Source organism: Vicugna pacos, unplaced genomic scaffold (assembly GCF_048564905.1).
Source record: "Vicugna pacos unplaced genomic scaffold, VicPac4 scaffold_19, whole genome shotgun sequence".
Taxonomy (NCBI): domain Eukaryota; kingdom Metazoa; phylum Chordata; class Mammalia; order Artiodactyla; family Camelidae; genus Vicugna; species Vicugna pacos.
In genome coordinates this window covers 68,764,979-68,781,888 of record NW_027328740.1, presented here as the reverse complement: position 1 = coordinate 68,781,888, position 16,910 = coordinate 68,764,979, and the positions used below count along the sequence as shown (strand labels likewise).

The window sequence follows — 16,910 nt, the reverse complement described above, 5'->3', positions numbered from 1 at the left end:
ACACTTTGATTTCTCAGTATGTTTTTCAGAGCCGGTTGCAAGTAAACGTGGTTTGCAGTGAACAACCGTTTTGGTACTAGTGCATCCCCATAGATATGTATGTAGCGTAGTTTCCCAACCCCAGAAACTGTGGGTTCCCAATTAGCTAGTTGAAGGACGGCTTCGAAACTCATACATATCTGAAAATTGGGCATGTGGTGTGGAGTTCTTTCATACAGCATAAAAGGTGGAGTGACATAGAAACACTAACTCTGATTTCTCTGCATGATTCTAAAAGCTGGTTTCAAGTAAAAGCTCTTTGGAAAGGAAAAGCCACCTGGAGCTTGTGCCTCCCCTTATGTATGTAAGTACCGTAATTCCCCGAGGCGAGAAACTCTGGGTTCTCAGAAACATAGGTGAAGGTTGGCTTCCACTCACATGTGTTTCCGAAATGGAACAAGTATAGAAGCATTCCTTTATCTCACCTAAACAGCAAGGCTACACCTCAAGCACTTACCATGATTTCTCTGTATGTTTACTTGAGTAGATTTAAAGCTAAAAGCATTTATCGCTCAGAAACCTAGTTAGAGCTTATTCCTGCTGTTATATATATCGGTCGGGCAGTGCCCCAACACCATAGTTCTGTGTTTCCAGCAGTGTTGGTGAAGGATGGCTTCCACACACATTCGGTTTTCTCTCCTCCTCACTCTTCTGCTTAGACATCAATGCAGGTTGTGTATTGTGGAAGCCAAGGAAATTTTTTTCATTTAGGATCAGCCTCGGAGAAAACTGAGACCTGCTTCTGCTTCTTTTCCCTGCTAGATTTCCTCTTGGTGCATTTCCAATCCTCACGAGTGAGTTCCTTTAACCAAGTAATTATTTCAAAAAAGTGGGCAGGTTTCCATAGGGCCATTACTTCTTTTATATTCTTGTTTTTTAATACCTCTCTTCCATCTCTTTATCTCCAAGTGGCTTATTTCTATGTCCTTTGGTTTGGGCTGATGGCTAATCAGCATTAGTGTAGAAATTGTTGCTTGGTATTACTGTTCTATATTCTTTCCATGGATATTTGATTTATCATTGGATTTTAGGGAAGATAGTTTCTTTAAAAAAATTCTGGTAAGTAACTTGTGGGGGATTCTGTTTCTCTTGGTCTAGAATTATAATGCTTAATTTCTTAATAAGTGATACTTTCATAGAGCTCAAAATTCCAAAGGTTTGAGTGTCACCACTGTCCCGAAGCCTTTCGAACTTTTCTTTGGGGGCACATAGAACTGAGTGTGTGTGTCCTTCTGGACTTAGTTTAGCCTGAAACGAGCAATGGCAAGTACCCCCCCCATTTTACACAAACAACAGACGACTTTCACAAATTGAAACCTTTAAAAATATATGAACTGTAATGTTGTAGAATTTTACAAGAGGCAGTGACCTTCAGGGATGTCAGCAATGGAGGCAGAACAGTTGGAGGGACAGCAGGTGCTTGTGCTCGGTGGCTGAAGTCACACAACATCCATGGCCACCTCTGGTTAACCTTATATAGTTGGTGCTGTCTGCAGGCTTTCAAGGCTGTGCCCCCCTCCCCACCAAACATATATATTAGGAAAAGTGGTGAGCCTCAGTATGAGAAACAATAAAGAATTTGTAGGGGAAATTGAGTTTATTGTTTTTAAAAAGAAAAATTAGCATCCAGGTAGTTTAATTTCAGCTCCTAATAGACTGATGTGTTGACATTCACAAGGATGCGTAAACACATGCAAGATCATGGGGCAGGACCGGAGACTCTGAAGCAGCAATCACCACACACAACTTTCACTGCTGTCCTTGACTGCCTTATAGAATTACTTGATTAAGAAAAGGCCATAGATGTTAAATATCATCATTTTGAGAAACCAGTTCTTTTGAAATCTTATATACTAATGTAACTGTATTGGATAAAGAAATGCTAAATGTGTAATAAATTATTAAAAGAGGTAATGATTACTGAAAACACCACAAATTGAAGAGGACCACAGCATAATGGACATATATATTTTAATGATCTGGAAGAATCAGCTCAGCAGTGTATTCAAGACATCTACAGATGATGTCAAAAGGGGGTGTTCTTGGATAGCTTTTTGTGAATGTTAGAGTGAAGTCAGGGTCAGGTACACAAATTTAGTTTAAAAGCAAAAGGTGAAACAGATTTCTTTTCAAAAATCTATTGTGTCTGGTTAGAAATCATCAAATCCATGGGTCAAGGGAAGGAAAAAAAAACCTAGTGACCACGTGACTGTTTCAGGAGCTGGTAGTAAAATGACAGTTGACAATTGTGTAAATTAGATACAATCTTGATGTCCAACTGACCCAAAGATTTTTAGTCCATGTGCCAAAAATTTATCAAGGAATAAATAGTGATCAATGTTTTGTCAGCTCTGTTATCCCCCCTTCAAGCCTGCATTGTGATTGGGAAATAAGAACTTTGACTGCACGGAGGGGGATTTTCAAAAATGGAGTGTCCCCCGACCGAGAAAATAAAGAAAATTTAGCCGTACACTGTAGAGACACAGGGAGATCTGTTGAGCAAGATGACACTTACTGTGAATTAGTAGGAGGCGCAGCTTTTTGATGAGTTGGGTAACATATTGCTGCCTTTCTCAAGGTATTGCCCACGGCTCTTGAGAAGCGATTAAGTGGGGCTAAGGAATTAGCCTCTAAATGCCCTTTGCCATGGACATTGTCTCTATTGTCCATTTTTAAGTTTTAGCTTAGACAAGTTGCATTGTCTTACCAAGTGAGCTACAGACAGTAAGTGCATCTTGAAGCACACGGCTCTTTCCTCCTCACTGCAGCAGAGAACCTCTGCATTGGAGCATCCTGAGATGTCATCGATGGTCATTTTTCATGTTAGGAATCAGTAAGGATACTATGTCCACATGGATGAGGAGGGTAAGATTTCAGTCTCTAAAGTGGTAATGATGGGTTGACCTTTTCACTTAAAGAGTCTCACATCAACAAATGCATGTCTGTTCTGGATCAAGAAGAAACAAGTGTCTGAAAAAGAATAGCTTGAAAGGTCAGTGGGACATGTCAGGCATCTTCTTCATGTCTTCAAGTTCGGGTATCAAACATGGGTTTCCTATCCTGAGTGATACTGACAATTTGCCGTGTTCTGTGCCTCATGTATATCAAAGGATTTCCTAAGTAAAATGTCTAGAAATGGTAACATTCTTGATATGTGTTAAACCGGGGGAGATGAAGGAATTAAAATTAGTCCCTAATGTGCATTGATTTTTCTAAAGACATCAATTTTACAGAAACTTTTGAAGAATTAAAGTGACAGAAAATTGCAAAGCACCTTCTCCTTCTGGTAGAAAACTGTTCTGTTTTCCTTTTTTGATGAATGTGACATAGAATCAGTACTACTATTGTTTGTATTGTACTTAGTGTTTACAGAGTGATTCACAGATATTCTCCTATTTCATCTGTGCAATGACCTCTGGAAGATAAGATTTCCTAGTTATGCTTTTTAATGTCTATTTCTTAACTGTGTCTAAAAGCAGATTGATTGAGATCCATTTGCTCAGTTTAGAAGGCTGGACTGATTAATTGTGTCAGAACATTCCAGGAGGCAGAGGAAAGGAAGAGACATGGGTTCTACACGATGGAAGCTGTTCCTGAAATGATTTGACCAGCAGTCTTATCCATTTTTCCCAAGGTCGGAAACAGAACACAACCCAAGACAAGGAAAACAGGGAGCCCATGTGACTCCAGCCTTGTCACGTAGAGTCATGGCTGTCCTTCTGTGCCTTGGAGAGGAGGATGCTTTTGGTCTCTGTTCTACAAATTCTGTTTTGCTTTATCTCCACAGTGTCTTGTTTTATTGGCATATGCTGAAACGATTTACATTTCATAGCATTAAAACAAAAATCAAGATCTCTTTATCATTTATTAACTATTTGGTAAATAGTTTTTGGTGAATATTTAACTTTATTATTAGGTCTTACCATGGCAATGTACAACACTTAGTTCCCCAGATAACAGCAGTGGCTAAAACATTGTATTTCCTAATACATTGTAATTCCCAATTCCGCTAAAATTGTATTTCCTTCTTACATAAAGAAGTCAAGCAATTGGTAGCCCAGGGCTGGTTTGCATGATGGCCCCTGGGTCAGAGAACAAGATGCCTGTTATCTTCAGCCCATCAACCTGATGGCCCAAAGTGACTGCCTGAGGGTCAACCATCAGGTCCACATTCCAGGCAGCAGAGAGGAGGGAAGAAAGGTGCTTCAGTTCCCTTTTGGGATGGTTCTGTATAGTCCCAGGTAGCTTTCCTGCTTTTATCTTGCTTTAGACAGAGGGCTGAGAGACAGCTTGCTATGAGGTAAGCTCAGCTGTGGACCAGCCATCTCCCTCGAGGGGAGGGGAGGGAGGGGGCGGGGAGGCACCTCTCATCCTGCACGTGGTGTAAGACACCACGATGAGCCGCCGGGGACCTCTGCACTCCGTTCATTGCTTCGGGCTGCACTGAGCGATTGGTAACGGTTGAGATTTTCACGTAGAGGTGCGTGTATGCTCGGTTCATTTAAACTAGTGGCTACCAGAGCATGTTGGAGAACACATTTGTTTTCACCTTCTAGCCAGTGACCCTCCAACCAGGATTCTGTCCTGCTGTTCATTTCCACATTATTTTCCAAGACTTCCGGAGGAAATGTAAGCAGCCTGATGCTCAAATGCTTTTCTATGTGATTCCCCCCTTGTTCTTTGAAGGAACAATAAATTGCCTAGAGAAGAGTGGACCAAATTCCAACCCTGCAATTCTTTAAAGCTCTGAGATTTGGTGTTAGAAAATAGAAGAAAATTCCAGAAACACCCTTAAGAAACAATATTTCTTTCAAATGTGATTTGGAGCAGCAAAGGACAATATATTTTATAGAACAATTTTTAAGACAACTGAATTGGCAGTAAGTTCACATAATGAAACTTCCAACAAGTCTTTATATTTCTCCTGGAAATTCCTTGGTTCTTGGTGTAAATTATTAATAATTAATATCAGCTTTCTATTCTTTCTCTTCTTGTAGTTGTAGAGTGAACGTGAAAATAGCTTGTTGTGTCACTGAGAAAGCCTCCTGGTCAGCCTTCTAGTTAAACAGCTCGTGTGCGTTTCGGTGGCAGGTGTGCTAAATAGTAGTTTTCAGGCACTTGAGGGATGCCCATCACACCAGCACTGCAGGAGCCTATTTCTCACCCACGACCAGGTGAGACCCTCCTTTCCTCCGCTGCCTCACCCAGGACCCCACATTCTGGTTCTTTCTCATGACTCATTTTCATAAAGTTCACCCTGCACCAGCTGAGCAAGTCTTGGTTTCTCAAAGACCAGGATCTTAGTTCTAGGCTTTCTGTTAAAGGACAGTGTATAAAATCAGGCAAATTTATATGTCTTCTGAGGCCTCAGGATCTCTGCAATTAAAACAAGAACTTGAGTTACAATAATATTCTTTTCCACTTCTGAATTTCTATAACTCCACACAGTAGCTTTTTTATTAATTAGCTAAAAATTTTTCCAGAATATATTTTCCTAAGATTCACAAATATCTGTTAATTTATATTTAAAAATGCTATATTTAAGAAATGGAATAATTATTTACTTTTAAAAAGTAATTTAAGTCAAGAAATATTTTATAATGAATGTTTACTATGAGTTCAAGTATGTAAGCTTCATTTTTGTGATACTGTCAATAAACCACACAACATGAGTGTTGTGGGTTGTTTTATCTGGGGCAAAATGAGAACCAGAGCCCAGGTGTCAGCATCTCAGAGAGCTCGGAGGAAGTGCTCTGAAGATGAGGGGGAGCTCAGCAGTATATGAGATTTCAGTGAAGGGGGACGTGCAGTCAAGTATACGTTAAGGCAGAGGCTGCTGCTAGTCGAGGAGCAGGTGTCTCTGTTAATGATTTTAGTGCTTTTCTAGATAGGAGGAGATGAAAGAATTTGGGCTCTTAAAATTTCCTGAAAATGTCTAACTATCTGAAGGCTTTTCTGCCCATTTTCCCAGAGCACAGAGCACCCCATTCCTGATCTCCACCCTTAACTACTTTCAGAGGGCGTTGAAGGTCAGCAGCTGCAGTGGCTCATGATTTAATCAAATCAGAGGCAGATGACAAGTGCCAATTTTTAGTTGACAATATGTATATATTGTAGGAAAAATGTTACTTTCCAACCCTACCCCTGTTTTACTTTTAGTTAGAGATCAACTGACAACTGTTAGATGACTTAAGTCAGACGAGGGGTGAAGGAGTCGTCTCTTGAGCTGGCCAGTGCTCTGTGTCAGCCTCCTTGATAGCATTCAATTTTCTTTCTGTTCAAACAGCATGCATCAGATTTTATGAAGTTTGGAGCCTGTCCTGAGCACATGGGGTCTGGAGGTGGCCCTGTTCCTGTGGTCTTTGTTTATTCTGTGAATTATGGTGTGAATCTTTATGTGCCCAAGCTTCATCATAATTTCAAACTTTAAGGATTTAAATATGGGAGATGGATGCCAAGTTCTGGGAATAGATTTTCAGGATAACAGCCAGGATTGGTAAAAAGTAGGGAGAATGGATACAACCTTTAAAAAAGAAAGGTTATTTTACAATTTCTGGCAGGTAAATTAAAGTCCTTGTTGGGATTCTATCAGGAATGTTTAATTGGGAGACTTACCTCCCATTTTCATGAAATAAAATAATTTTATTTTTTGTTTTGTGCCTGCTGTCTAGCAAATAATTATCCCCTTTGCATATAGTTTTATTGTTTAATCTCTACAAAGATTCCCTGGAGAACACACGTGTCACAGGTGAGGGAGCCAAGATCATCCACGGTAGGTGGCAGGAAGGCAGATGGGCTGGAGGGCTTACCCTCCTTCAGGCTGAGACAGAGAAACCAAGGCTTACTGACAAGAGTGTTGCTGAAGTGGTTTATTTAATACTTTGCTTCCTTGATGAATTGGATCTCTTGAAATTGTTTATGACTGGCTTATCTTCCCCTCTCTCCTCTGCCTCAGGACTTCTCCTCGTAAGTAGTATGAATTCAGCCTGAACTGATTCAGGAAAATCAGAAAATAAAAAATTAGCCCACACAAAATGTCTGCTTAGTCCTCGTAATTCAGTACTTCCTAAAACTCTCAGAAACGCAAGGAAGGTGTGTTACCTCGGGGACTGAGTGCATTTGAAGTATGAGAAATATAAGTGTGATCTGGTAAAGGCACAGGCTCTATAGACAAAGATCCGGGTTTAGATCCCGGCTCCATCAAGTACAGGAAACATGACCACCCAGAGCCTCAGTTTCTTCATGTGTTAAATGGGCTGATGGAGCTCTCCTCCAAGCGGTCAGGTCAAAATGAGATGATCCAAGTGGCTCTCAGGCAGGATGTTTGGCAAAGTGCTAGTTGCTCTTGCTGCTTTATAATGTCTTCTTAGGTAATTCCGTTGTCCATTGGCTTGCGAATACCTACACATTTGATTTAAGAAAAATAGCATGTCTTAAGAATTTTAAAAATAAGGAATGAAGATTTACTGATTAATACTGGGTGTATTTTTATAGGTCATTTAAAAAAACTAGGAGTTCTCTAAAGAGAATGTATTCAGTGTGCATAGAATATGATTCAGTTAAAATGATTTTCCTTTAAATACTTCTCAGAAATTTTCTGAGATATTTTTTCTTGAATAGTAGTTGAAGATTTCTGAGGAGGTTTTACATTTAGAAAAGTTTATTCTTGTAGCAATTGACACATTAAATAAATGATTCATAACCCTGGACAGCATAAAGCCCTGGCTTTTATTTTTAATATATATAATTTTGCTGGTTAGTTCTATGACATTTTATTGGGTAGAAGTATCTCCCATTTCCATTTCACAGGCAGAGAAGATGAGTCATACAATACTCAGTATACAAGAGCAGCAGAGGCTGATTAATTTGGGCAGAAGAGTATAAGGGTATGGAGAAAAAAATCCTTGATTCTCAAACTGGACACATTCTGCGGTGTTGTGCAGCTGAAACGGTTTTGATTTTGCTTCTGGATTGTCCTAGGTTTCGGCGCATGTGCCTGGAAAGGTCTCTCGGGCAAAGATGCTTATTTAAGAAGGTTGTCATTGTAATTAAGAAGGTTGTCATTGTAAATGCTCTTACGAAGATTAAACAGATTCCACAGCAAATAAATGAACATATTTGGAAGGTTTTCCACCCTCAAGTAATTTTCAGAAAACAGACATGATTCACTTGCTAAACCAAACACACAGTTATAATAATGAGCCTGCCTCACATGACTGGATAGCACAGAGGGAGCCTCATCTATTGGCAGGGGTTACGCTGCAGGAACCGCAGTTGAAATTTTAATTAGAATTTATTTCCAGCGAGTGTTGCTTCCGCGTTTTTCTCCCCAAAGCAAGGAAGCGCCCTCCTTGCCTGGCCATTAGTCTGCAGAGCCCCGCGGCTCACACACTTCCCTGCTCATCAGGAGGCTGATGGAGCCAGTTTGCTTAGACACACTTAGCTACACTCGCAGTGGGGATCATCAGTCTCTTCTGTGTGTTGACCTCCACGTGCAGGGGAGAAAATCGACTTTTGTTGCTGATAAACGCTAATTGACTACCAGTTGTTTCAGAGGGACTGTGATGTTGAAAACTGGTGTCCCTTTCATTTTTATATGTTGGATGATGACAAATTGCGTGGCGACACCCCCATTGTAAGTACACCCACCAGGGAGGGGGGTGGAGTTTGGGTCTGTGTGTTTTAGTACTCAGATCCTGGCACTGGTCAGTTTTCAGTGTTCTCGCTGGGATCGGGAGACTGCTTCTGGAGCAATTTCTTTGGCTTCCAATAAATTTGCACAGCCGTCTCCTTCAGTCGAGTTCTGATGAATTGAGTTGGGAGGGGCATGTGAAATTGGGGCGGGCAGAGAGGTGCGATGAAAACTAGCCACCATCTGGTTACCTCTCATTTTTTGGGGGCCAAAATACTTGTCTTCTTTTCTTTTCTCCTCCATCCATCCCTTCAGGTCAGGGAGTCGTCTTCAAGAATTTCGTCCTAAAATGAAAAGTAATGATGAAGGCAGTGTGTATCTGTGGTTGATTTCATTTGATTTGGATTCATTGTTAAAGATTTTCTGGTGAGGTGTTTATGAGCTCTTAAAAGCTAGAAGAGCAGCAATACCAAGGAGAGAAAGTCAGAGAAACGTGTCAGTGGCCCCTGTGAGTTCTGGGGGATGAGGGAAGGAGGTGGGGCAGAGGCAGCACCGTGGCCTCCCCTGCAGCCCTGAGGGCAACGTGCCCATGTAATGCCAGCGTCTGTCACCATGTGTTCTAACAGGACTCCCACTAAAGGAATGAGTGGAGATTTGGGGAGGCCTTACCTTTTACCCTCTTGTCAAACATCTTTAATGCTGACTGTATTTATTCAAGATGACACAGAGATCACCTCCAGAGCTTGAGGGAGCGGTGCTTGCTTCCTGTCTTGCCCGCCCCATGCTCACTCATCAGACTCCTGATTCTTGTAGGCACTGCAGTGTCCGTGGGGGGAGCTCTGCTCCTGGGGGTCTCTGCTCCTTTGGTGGGAGCTCTGCTCCTTGGGGAGCTGGGCACGGGAGTGGTCACATTGGAGCCGGTCGCACCAGCGCTGATCCCTCTCCACGTGTTGAGCCCTTTGTGTAAGTAGTAGAGGTGGGATCCAGAGTCTTCCTGTGTCTATGGAGTTCTCCAGCAAAGCCAACTTGGAGGAAAGAAAGAAAATGCCTATTTTTCCATGACTGTGTCCTAAGGGTTTAAAGTTCTCTGCGGAGCACATGTGAAATCTCATTCAGTAAATACTCTGGGGTCTTGACTCTGACTTGTCATGAATTTGGCATTCTCATAATGTTATTTCTCTTAAAATATGTCTAAGCAATCATTTTTGTGTGATGGTTATGTGTGTGTAAGTGTCCTGAAGAAACTGTTGTGGATGGAAGATTGGGCATCAGTTGTACCAGAAGGGCTGGTGGCCCTGGGGGCTGCCTGAGCTCCGCATCATATGGTACCAGCAGTCTTTCATATTGCATCTTATTCCAGAGCTCACCAGGGCTCCCATCTCTCACTATGTGTCTTGAGAGAATATTTGTTCAGAGGGGAGGGGACGGGGTGCTTCCAAGTCTGGGTTTTCGGGTTCCCTGTCTAAAGGTGGGACTGGCACAAATCCTTTATTCATGGAGTAATGAAGCCCCCCAGTCTCGTGGCTAATTTGGGCCTCCCTGTCCTTCTTCATGTGAGGAGCCGGTGGGCTTGGGTTTGGCCCCCAAACCTGTTTTTGGTGAGCTTTCAGCCCTATCACACAACCTGGGTTGTCCCGTTTCAGTCACATGACTTTGATTTTTGCAGGTTGATGTGACTCCTGGACAGTGCCTGGGACTTCCAGGTTTCCCCTACAGTAGGGGCACTGAAGAAAGTTCACCCCGTAAGGTGTGTTTGGGGGCATCGAGGACAAGTAGGGACCCACAGACAGATGTCTGGATGGGTGGCGATCAGGCCCGAGTCTTGGAAGAACAGAGATTCCATTACTGTTTTAACAGTGAAATTGAGGGAGTAATTCTGGAAGGTCTGATGCAACTGAGATTAAAATTATTATATGGTTTTTATTGTTAGCAGTAGTGGTTTTTAACCCTTAGACCCAGTCCCCCCTATTTATAATAAATATTTTGTAACCTTTCTTTTCTGGTGCCCAGAAGTGAACGTCATAGAAAATGTAACCTAACTATAAATATGATAAACAAATAGACAGGTAGATGGAAAGATGTGGTACCTAAATTCTTATATTATGGGGTATTTTATATCCTATGCTAATTAGTAACCTCTCAGGACAAAAGGCACATACAAAGGGAGTCACTTCTAATAAACTATTTTTCCAAGACTTACCTAACTGGGAAACAAGTGTCTTCACAATGTTAGAGCACCTCCCAGGCCCCGGGGAAATCTCCTTGTCAGAGTTACACTTGCTGATGGTGTCCCGTGCCAAGTGCAAGCAGATGCGGTTCGGAAGCTGCCCGGAGGCGGACTCCGGGGATTGCTTCTCCGTCGCAGCTGTGAGGGAACCTTCTCTTTCCAGACCACAACCACAGAGGCGATTTTAAATCTCTGAAAACTGCCATACCAGAGTATATCACAACCCTCACAAGATATGTTGAATAAAGTAGAAAACTTTAAGTGACTCCTTTAGGATAGAACGAGGGTATAAAAGAAATAATGAATTAAAAATTCTTGTGCCCGAATAAGTGCTACATTACACTGGCTGCATTATAAGGTTAGACAACTTCATCACCGCTTTACATACCACATCTTGTAGTTAGATTTTATTTATCTTTTTTTCTAAAGGAAAAAATCATTTGTTGAGTTCTTGTGTCAGAGTTGACGAGCAGATAGCAAGTGTAAAACCGGGAATCGTGATGCTGGTCAGTCTAAGACCATCTCCGTCACTGCACAGATCATATTTACTCATTTTACTGCACTTTTTGGAATCACCTTGTCACTTGGAAAAACCCCTGTGTCAGTTGGATTTGTTAGTAAAACAATTCTTTTTCTTACCTAGAACATCAGTGATGTTTGCAAGATGATAAAAAAAAATTTGCCTATGGCATTTAAACAGTTGCTTGTTCTTGTAATTCATGGATCACAGTCTCATATTTGTCACAATTGGAGAACTGTGTTTTCTTTGTGCAAATTCTCATTGGTGACGCAGGGACACGTGTCCTTACTTGATGGAGTATGATTGTTATTGTTTGCATTCTCTCCCTAAGTCTGGAGTCCTGTGATATGTTTCCTGTTAACTTAAAGAATAGGAATGTTGTTATTTGTCTAAATATCTAACCTCACACCAGTGATGCATATCAAATTGGTCCAACTAGGAATTCCAATATTAAATGAGACAGTAATTTCACAATCCACTTTCCCAAAAATTTGGATTCATGGTTCAATTATACCAGGGACATTACCTGTTTTAATTGAATCAATCATTGCTTTCTTCAATAAAATTTTCCATTCCATCTGCTCTTTTTGTTTATTGTTCTTCAGTGTTTCATTTGCTTTCTTTCCCAAAAATATATGATTTTTGCTTTTGTCATTGAAAATCCTTGCTGGTTTTGCTACCTCATGCTGGAGAGGAAGACTTGTGACTGTTTTATAGTCACTGGTTTCATGGTTGTATGAGTGCTAATGCCACCTTGCAGGGGTGTGGAGACCTAATGAATTGTGTACATAAAAGGCTTAGTCTACACTGAGTGCAGGGTTAGTGTTTGCAGCCCATGTCATCAGTATCATAATTAATCCATTACAATCATCCTCTATTAATCAGTGTTATCCTTCTAACGTCTCCAGGAGAGGAAATGTTTTAGTCTAAATGCAAATCTTTGCCAAACTTTCATTCAGATCAAAACCTTTAAAGCTTTGCTATCAAAAGGACTGTGTGCCTGCTATCCCTACTTCTGCTCCTCCTGACCCAGGACGCGGTCCCCACTGCTGATGATCCACGAGACACTGGATTCTTGATCCCATGGCTCTGTGTGTTCTGAGACATCTGGAGACTTCAGCACTGTTTTAGGGGCATTGGGTCCCACCTCTTCATAGCATTAATGAGATGAGATCTGTGGGTTCACACTCATTCTTGAGTGTACGGTGCATTTTTTCTGGAACCAAAACAACCCCACCATGGCAGCACTGCTTTGACCACATGCTGGGACAGCGTGTGCTTGTCAGTTCTCGGGTTTAAATTTTCTGTTCTAATTTCTAAAATGGGGTATAATGACAGATACACTCCATGTAAACAGAAGTTCTGTGGGGTTTTCAGCAACTTCTAAGAGCATAAATATTCCTGAAGCAGCTAACCTTCCTCCCAAGAAGTGAGGAGCAAGCTGGCAAGTCCTGGGTGACTGTGGCTGCCAAGCTGTGCAGCCCAGGCTGCTCACTGAGGCGCAAGGAGAAAATCTTAAAAACCTACTTCCATGTTGTCTTTCACAGAATCTCAGAAATGAACGTTTTAATATCTAAAGAGGGGTGTTTTTTTAAATAGATTTCTTATTTTTTTCCTTTTTCAGTTTTAGTAGGTAGAATTAATACAGTTCAACTTCACATACACATATTGCATGTAAATACATGTATAGAGTATACTGCATTTTTTAGTTTACATATATGTACTAATTACTGTTTCTAAGAACAGATTAGAGCTTTAGATTTTTCAAATTACAGTTACCAGAGGAATAAGGACATCTACAAAAGAATAATAAACAGAATATGGTAATCCAATCACAAAGGACAGTCAGATGTGCTTACATATATTCAAGAAATCAAAATAAAATTTGGTTCATTTGTGGTCTTATTATTATTGCTATTAATTTTAGATTCCCCATAAATGAAGTCATGTGGCATTTTTCTTTCTCTTTCCACCCCACTTCACTTAGAATGACAGTCTTCAGGTCCATCCATGTTGCTGCAAATGGCATCTTTTATGGCTGAGTAGTATTCCATTGTATATATATATCACCTCGTCTCTGGCCAGTCATGTGCTGATGGACATTTGTGTTGTTTCTATGTTCCTTGTTCTATGTCCCTTCTGGCAACAATTATGGATTTTAAATATTTTCGACCTTAAAATCCTTCCTGAAGGAGATGTGGTAACTGGAATCAAAAACAGTTACAGCACAGGATTGTGTGTGATGGGCACTGGGAGCTTGGTAGAAAGGTTGGCAGAAAGGATTTCAGATTCTGATCAAATGATTCCTCCTCTTGTAGCCCTGCTGACCACCTCTCTCACGGCCTGCCCTACAAATCTGAACAGTCCCTTCTGTGAATCCTACTGTATTGTGCACAAATTTTCTCCAATTGGTGTCATCCAGCAGGGACCTTAATTGAGGCACCCAATCTCCTGTGTTGGTTTCTTCCATCAGCCCTTAACTTCCTTGGGAGCCAGGACTGTCTCATTGCCCCAAGGATCCCTAATGCCTAGTGAGATTCCTGATACAGCTGGGACTTAATGAGCACATGGGTCAAATGGAAAAACCTGATCAAAGAAAAGGCCCTCATATTTCAGACATGCCTACTTGAGTACATAGGGTAAAGTGACATGTCTTCTTGGATTTGCTGTCAAATACTTCAACAAAGGACAAATAAAAGAACAAAGGTCTCAATAAAGGAAATATGGAAAAGTTTGTGAATTCCTTAATCTGGGTGTTGGGCTTACTGTACTATACTTACTGATGTATACTTAAGTTAGTTTATAATTTTACTGTCATTAGCAGAATACCAAGTATTGATACGTATAAATTGAAATCCTTAGAACTGACCAAACTTACCCCACACAAAATCCTTAATATCCTAGTAGTTCGTCTTACAGAAATCTTTTCCCACAAAGACAGGAAAAAAGGGAAAGGCAGATCCGTGCAGTATTTCCACGTTGTCAAAAGACCAAAGGCCGACACAACAGAAGCGATTGTAAAAAAGATAAAGAGGCTGAAATCAATGTCCGGAAAACCTAGCTAAGAATCCTAAATGGCCCAACTTAACTAACCTCAGCCCTGCCGCATCAAGAATGGGGCAAATAGCACCTAGTGGATTTTTTTTAAATAAATAAACAATGATCCATTTCCTACCACAGGCAATTATGATAAGACTGAGTATAAGTTCTAAAAACAAATAGTGTACAAATCATAATTTCTACTTGATTCAAACCGATTCTTCTATAAAATTTGAATCTTTTTATTTTTAATACAGATTTGTGGCATATGACCTAGTGATAAAATTTTCAACTGGCTTGTATTTAAAAAGTTCACCATAGTGAGAGTTTATTACATCAACTATTCCTTTTTGGGAAACCCATGTGCCTTGTCACTCTCTTTCATAAGATTTCCTGTGGAAAATTCAATCCTTCATTCAGGAAAAGGCTGAGAAATATATCTCATGGAAAACCGTCATAAACTGCGACACAAGAAAATGAAAATGACAGTGAGCAGCCCGTGAAGCCGGCAGACACACACAGCAAAAGGCTGTGTTCCCGCCTCGACTTTATGTAACCAGCAGGGAAAATGTGCATTTCAAGAAATAGACATAAACTATTTTCAGGACCTTAGCACACAATTTCCCTTTCAGGGTTTAGTGGGCTTCCATTTAATTCTATGAGAAATGTTTAAAACAACAGAACAGCAGCTGAGATAGGGTTTAAAGTAACTTTTATATCTTAGTGAATATAAAGCCAACTGATAGTTATCATTTTTACTTTATTTGATCTCACTCTCTTACTTTACCTCCCCAACCTCCTCCACAAAATGACGGTGAACATCCCTGCCTGGGTCAGAATTCTAAGTAGAATGTACCAATCACATGGAGGTGTGCTTTGTTGTTTTATTTTTCAAAACAAACAAGTTTATTTCATGTGATTTAATAATTGAGATCAGAAACAAAGTCTACTCAATAAATGGTAGCCAACACATGTCGTCATAGTTGCTCATCAGGTTTGGCCCCACGTTACACACTTTTACATGGAAATGTGCCATGTGCTGTCATGGGAAATGGTGAATGGGGACAGGGCCTCTGCTCTCACAGGGCACACAACCTGGTGGGAGAGGCAGGGTTCAATCATTGCCCTTTTTTTAAAATGTACTTACAAATTATGGGAAATGCTATTTAAAAAGAACAAAATGAGTCAATGAAAGTGAAAAATACAAGGACAATATTTAGGCTGAGGGAAGACAGGGAAACTCTTTGAAGAGCTGACACTCCACTGAGACCCAAAGGACAACTCCGGTGCTGCAGGTGAAGGGCAGGGACACACTGATAAAGGGCTGATATCCCGAATATACCAAAATTTCTTTAAACTCAACAAGAAGGATAAATAACTTGATTAAAAACTGAGCAAAATGCCTGAACACACCTCATCAAAGAAGAAATCTAGATGCCAAAGAAGTCTATGGAAAGATGCTCCACAACATGTGTCATAAAGGGGATGCCAACTGAAACAGCGTGGTACCACTGCACACCTGTCAGAACTGCCAAAACGCAGAACACTGACAGCACCAAATGCTGGTGAGGATGTGGAGCATCAGGAATTCTCATGCATTGTTGGTGGGAATGTAAAATGGCCCAGATACTTTGGAAGACAGTCTGGCAATTTTTTACAAAACTAAACGTACTCCTAACATATGATCCGGCAACTGTGTTCCTCGGTGTTTACTCAACGAAATGGAAACTTATGTCCACACACAAATCTGCATACAGATGTTAATAGCAGCTTTATTCATAATCACCAGAACTCAGAAGCAACTAAGCTCTTCTTCAGTAGGTGAATGGATAAACTGTGGTCCAGACAGAAAATGGACTATTATTTGGTGCTAAAATGAAATGAGTTATCAAGGCATGGAAAGACATGGAGGAACCTTAAGTGCATATTACTAAGTGAAAGAAGCCAATCTGGGAAAGTTCTGCAACTGCCTGATTCCAACTGTATGGTGTTCTGGGAAAGGGAAAACCACAGAGACTAAAAGATCAGTGGCTGTCAGAGGCTAGAGGGGAAGGAGCAATGAATGAGGTGCAGCACGGAGCATTTTAAGGTCACTAAGACAGACTACTCTGTATGATGCTGTGATGGTGGATACATGTCATTGCACATCTGTCCAAACCCACAGAGTGCACACCACCAAGTGTAAATCCTAGTGTCAATTATGGGCTCTGGGTGATGATGACGTGTCATTGTAGGTTCACCCATTATCACAAATGCACACTCAGGTGCAGGTGTCAATAGTGAGGAGGCTGTGGGGACAAACTGCAGTTCATACACCCAATCCAGCCCCAGTCACCGCTGTGAGTAAAGCTCTGTGGGTGTGTGGACTGTCTGGCTGCTCTGGGGTCTGAACAGCAGAGCTGAGCAGCTGCACCAGAGATCAGGAGGTTTGCAGACCCTGAAATATTTACCCC

The 16,910-nt window shown here is 41.1% G+C and overlaps 1 protein-coding gene and 2 long non-coding RNA genes across 3 annotated transcripts in view; all 3 read right to left on the bottom strand.

Moving 5' to 3' along the window:
- Positions 1-16,910, bottom strand: part of LOC140693127 (trafficking protein particle complex subunit 9-like) — a 1,110,112-nt gene that overhangs the window by 601,588 nt on the left and 491,614 nt on the right. The gene's annotated exons all lie outside the window — the stretch shown is intronic.
- Positions 6,894-7,296, bottom strand: LOC140693216 (uncharacterized). Its single transcript, XR_012068939.1, has 2 exons — positions 7,141-7,296; positions 6,894-7,030 (listed from the first exon to the last, which is right to left on the bottom strand). It is a non-coding gene; the product is annotated as an uncharacterized lncRNA (long non-coding RNA).
- Positions 8,725-11,097, bottom strand: LOC140693283 (uncharacterized). The gene is made up of 3 exons (XR_012069006.1): positions 10,872-11,097; positions 9,341-9,696; positions 8,725-9,015 (listed from the first exon to the last, which is right to left on the bottom strand). It is a non-coding gene; the product is annotated as an uncharacterized lncRNA (long non-coding RNA).